This window comes from Panulirus ornatus, chromosome 15, assembly GCF_036320965.1.
Source record: "Panulirus ornatus isolate Po-2019 chromosome 15, ASM3632096v1, whole genome shotgun sequence".
NCBI classification, from domain to species: domain Eukaryota; kingdom Metazoa; phylum Arthropoda; class Malacostraca; order Decapoda; family Palinuridae; genus Panulirus; species Panulirus ornatus.
In genome coordinates, this window is record NC_092238.1 from 30241903 (window position 1) to 30246902 (window position 5000).

The 5000-nt window shown below is 43.7% G+C and overlaps 1 protein-coding gene across 2 annotated transcripts in view; it reads left to right on the forward strand.

Annotated features, from left to right (window-relative positions):
• Positions 1–5000, forward strand: part of LOC139753812 (uncharacterized) — a 446936-nt gene that overhangs the window by 133419 nt on the left and 308517 nt on the right. The gene's annotated exons all lie outside the window — the stretch shown is intronic.

Here is a 5000-nt window from a genome sequence, read left to right on the forward strand (position 1 = left end):
GTTTTGTACACAAAGGCATTCAGAACGGCAACAGCCAGTTGGGTTCCTTTCGAGGCTGTTGGGTGATCGAGGGAGAGGCGAGAAACTCTCCTTCTCTCTCTCTCTCTCTCTCTCTCTCTCTCTCTCTCTCTCTCTCTCTCTCTCTCTCTCTCTCTCTCTCTCTCTCTCCTGGGTGAAGGAACGCTGGTGGACCCAAAAGGACATCTGGTTTGATGACCTTAAAGCTGTGGCGTCCCTTTCGTCCCCCCCTTTCCCCAACCCCCTTCTCCTTCCCCCCACACTACACCCTCCCGCCCCCCACCCCCCACTGCTTGCTCCAGTTTGTGTGTGTGTCTGTGTGTGTGTGTGTGTGTGTGTGTGACTTTCTCTCTGTGTCTGCGTATCTGTGTCTATTTACCAGTTCATTCTGAAATAGCATCAGTCATTTTCTATTAGTTTTGGTGGCATTAATCAAGTTTATCTGACCCGTAAATATAACCAGTGGAATTGGATAAAAAAAAAAAAAGACTTTTGAGGCAAATATTCATTTTCACTCGTTTATTTCCATTTGTGTCTAGTCAGTTTATGGAAATAACTATATAGTGTTACCGGATTCCGCCTGCTTGAGGTTACGCCGTGAGTGAAAAGCTACCTTTGGCGAGGGTTTATCACTGGACGTAGAGTCTCGTTGAAGAACTTCTTACTCTTAAGTGAGTCTGCCTTCCCCTGCCACTGGATGTAGCGCAGGCAGCCTCAAGTTGCAGGAGACCCCCCAGAAACATATGTGGTATCACTAGAAGGTCCCTTTCATAGCAACGGCTTTTGTGGGGAATTAGAAGTAATATATATATATATATATATATATATATATATATATATATATATATATATATATATATATATATATATATATATATATATATATCATTCTTTCATACTATTCGCCATTTCCGCATTAGCGAGGTAGCGTTAAGAACAGAGGACTGGGCCTTTGAGGGAATATCCTCACCTGGCCCCCTTCTCTGTTCCTTCTTTTGGAAAATTAAAAAAAATGAGAGGGGAGGGTTTCCAGCCCTCGCTCCCTACACTTTTAGTCGCCTTCTACGACACGCAGGGAATACGTGGGAAGTATTCTTTCTACCCTATCCCCAGGGATAATATATATATATATATATATATATATATATATATATATATATATATATATGTAAGTACGGTAGTAGAGGTTCCTTGTAAGTTCAGTCATGAATTCTGAGTGAGACTGGCATTTCAGACTGTCCAATTTCTCCGTAGCTGACAAAAACATTTCTTTTTCTGGTCTGTATCAAGTAAAGGTAAAGGAAACCTTAAATTGTGAGAAAATTATCAGAAAAAAAAAAAATTGCTTCCACATCGCCCAACACGTTGGCGTTAATAACAGTAATTTGTCATTAAAGTGATTCGGGGTTTGAGGTGTGTTTGCGTTCCGTAATGAAGCCTTAATTAAAACCTGTAGTGAAGCGGCATGTGTATGACGCATCACTTCAGTATACCACCCTCACTGACCCTCACTTAAAGTTTTGATACATGTTTTGAAGACGATTTGGAGTTCAGTGTTGGCCCGAGACGAAAGGCACATAATTATAATAACTTTTATGTAAACAATCCTTGATTTCGTGTCTCATTATTTTAGAGGATTGGATGGGGAGGGCATTTTTTTTTCTTTTTATAAAGGTTATGGTTCATTATTCTCGTAAAGTATAGGAAAAAGGGGTGAATTTGAGGGGGGGGGGGCTGCTACTTTTCCCACACCTCTTCTGTAATGTCTTATATCAATATCACACAGACGAATCGTGAAACTCAGATTTAATGAAGAAATGCTTCACTGTCCAGTGAAAGTACACGGGAAATGATAACTGGGAGAGAGAGAGAGAGAGAGAGAGAGAGAGAGAGAGAGAGAGAGAGAGAGAGAGAGAGAGAGAGAGAGAAATTGGAAAGTTTCCAAAATAGATGAAATGGGTTTTTGTATATATATATATATATATATATATATATATATATATATTTTTTTTTTTTTTTTTTTTTTTGGTATATTTTGTGTATTTTTTTTGCAATTTGGTCTCCTCCACACACCTCTTCCATAACACTTTTCACACAGGGATTTTAGAATTTATTTATGAATAAGCGGCTTTCATGCAACTGTCCACGCCAGAATTTACTTTTACTACCTGAAAAATCTCTCTCTCTCTCTCTCTCTCTCTCTCTCTCTCTCTCTCTCTCTCTCTCTCTCTCTCTCTCTCTCTTACACACACACACACACACACGATCGCCGTTTCCTGCGTTAGGGAGCTAACGCCAGCAATAGATGAACTAAGGCCACATACGCTCCACAAACCTTTCCATGGTGTACCCAGGACGCTTCACATGCCCTGGTTCAGTCCACATACGTGTGTGTGTGTGTGTGTGTGTGTGCGTGCGTAAGTGTGTGTGTGTGTGTGTGTGTGTGTGTGTGTGTGTGTGTAAGTGAATCCTCTGTACTTGTGTATTCTGTTTACAAAGGTCTTTTTTCTTTTATAAGTGTTTGAGCCTCTCTCTTGCCCAAGTTGGCTTTGACAAATACAAATCAAAACACCCTTCCAAAATGGACGTAGCGACTCTTGCTAGTTATGATGATTGAGTGTCCATTGTTGTGTCATTAGAGAGCAGTTTACACTGGTTAATTTGACGGGTATATTTACAGGAGAGATGTGATGTGTCTCATAGAGAGACGATGTGTTGTTCATTACGGTGTTGGTCTGTTTACGTCTTGCAAAGGAAGGGAGGAAGGGAGGGTGGGCAGTGCACCGCGCGGTGACTGGTGGGTGTGGATACCATACATGTTGTTAATGTATATAGGTAAAGTTGTAGATGTATATATATATATATATATATATATATATAGGTAAATTTTTTTGTCTATTTGTTGGTGAAAGATGTCAAGGTGTGTGTGTGTGTGTGTGTGTGTGTGTGTGTGTGTGTGTGTGTGTGTGTTTTTCTTTTGTCTCGAGGTATATTCCAGTTGTGTAATGAGTATACATGTTATAGAGGGAATATATTGGAGAGTCTTGAGTAAGCAGTTTCGAATAATGAAAAGGCAATTTTTTTTTATTTGTTTTGAAATAAATGTTATTACCATTTGTGTGTCACGGAGAGAGAGAGAGAGAGAGAGAGAGAGAGAGAGAGAGAGAGAGAGAGAGAGAGAGAGAGTTTCACACTAGTGTTTCCCCGTCTCTTAACCTTGTATATATATGCACCATGTGTGTGTGGATATATACACACCCACACATACACACACACACACACACACCACCCTAAAGTCAGGTTGTGTGTGTGTATGTATATGCATATCCTGGTGATATGTGTGGATATATACACACCCACACATACACACACACACACCACCCTAAAGTCAGGTTGTGTGTGTGTATGTATATGCATATCCTGGTGATAAAGTCTTAAGGTCGTGGATGGGAATTCTGTGTAACACGCATACAATGGAAAGGGTTTCGAGCCTGGTGTTGGTAGGTCTTAATGCGACGGGGAATTAGATCGCTTGAAGGAAACACAGGAAGGGGGACGGAAAACCACTTTTAAGACTATGCAAATCACCGGAAGGGGGAGATATGAACTGCAGTTGTATAATCGGTTGTGGTAATTACCTCGTGTTAAAGGGCGTGTGATGTGTCAGAAAGAAAGAAAAAAATCACGTGAAGGAAAAGGGTCATTGCTGTGGATCTTTGACCTGTAGGGTGACCTCTGACCTGTAGGGTGGTCTCTGACCTGTAGGGTGTTCTCTGACGTGTAGGGTGGCCTCTGACCTGTATGGTGGCCTCTGACCTGTAAGGTGGCCTCTGACCTGTAGGGTGACCTCTGACCTGTAGGATGACCTCTGACCTCTAGGGTGACCTCTGACCTCTAGGGTGACCTCTGACCTGTAGGGTGACCTCTGACCTGTAGGGTGACCTCTGATCTGTAGGATGACCTCTGACCTGTAGGATGACCTCTGACCTCTAGGGTGACCTCTAACCTGTAGGGTGGTTTTTCAACACCCCTTCACTCTCCTTTTTGGTTTGTTAACGTGGAGAATATGGTTGCCATCCTTCCCTGCTAACGACCTGGGGGAAGGAAAGAAAAAAAATGTGTTGATGTCTGATCTTCGCTTCTCATCACCGGCGAAATTTTAGGAATATCCGACTCCCTCTGTGTCTATGACCCAAGGCGATTCACCCCTTTGGCTTTGCTGTGATCGTCGACGTCCCGTTAAAGACTTCGATTCTCTTGCCTCTGTCTTGCGTGTGAACCCAAAGAGAACTGGGTCTTGTGTATGGCCCGAGGGAAGGAGTCGAGTCTGTGGCCCCCCTTGTTTGCATGGAGTCTGGTGTATGATGGTCCAAGGGAAGGAGTCGAGTCTATGGCCCCCTTGTTTGCATGGAGTCTGGTGTATGGCCCGAGGGAAGGAGTCGAGTCTGTGGCATCTTGTTTGCATGGAGTCTGGTGTATGGCTCGAGGGAAGGAGTCGAGTCTGTGGCCCCCCTTGTTTGCATGGAGTCTAGTGTATGATGGCCCAAGGGAAGGAGTCGAGTCTGTGGCCCCCTTGTTTGCATGGAGTCTGGTGTATGGCCCGAGGGAAGGAGTCGAGTCTGTGGCATCTTGTTTGCATGGAGTCTGTCTTGTATTCACACGTAATGCAGGAATTGTGAAAGGGTTCAGTTGTCGCCCCGGCATGATCGTCTCCCTTGATGTAGTGACACGAGCAGCCTAGTGGGCGGGCCCCGCCCCCCCGTCCTGCAAGCTTAGGAGAAGAAAGCATTGATGCTAATGAGATGATCCGAGACTGTGTGTGTGTGTGTGTGTGTGTGTGTGTTTTCTGTTGTATTTCACGAGGGGGGGAACTGTCACCAAATTGAGTGGGTTATGGGTCGCTTGCGACGCTGTGCTGTGAATATATATGTATACAGGGAAGCCTGCCCCTCTCCCTCTCCCACACACACACACACACACAC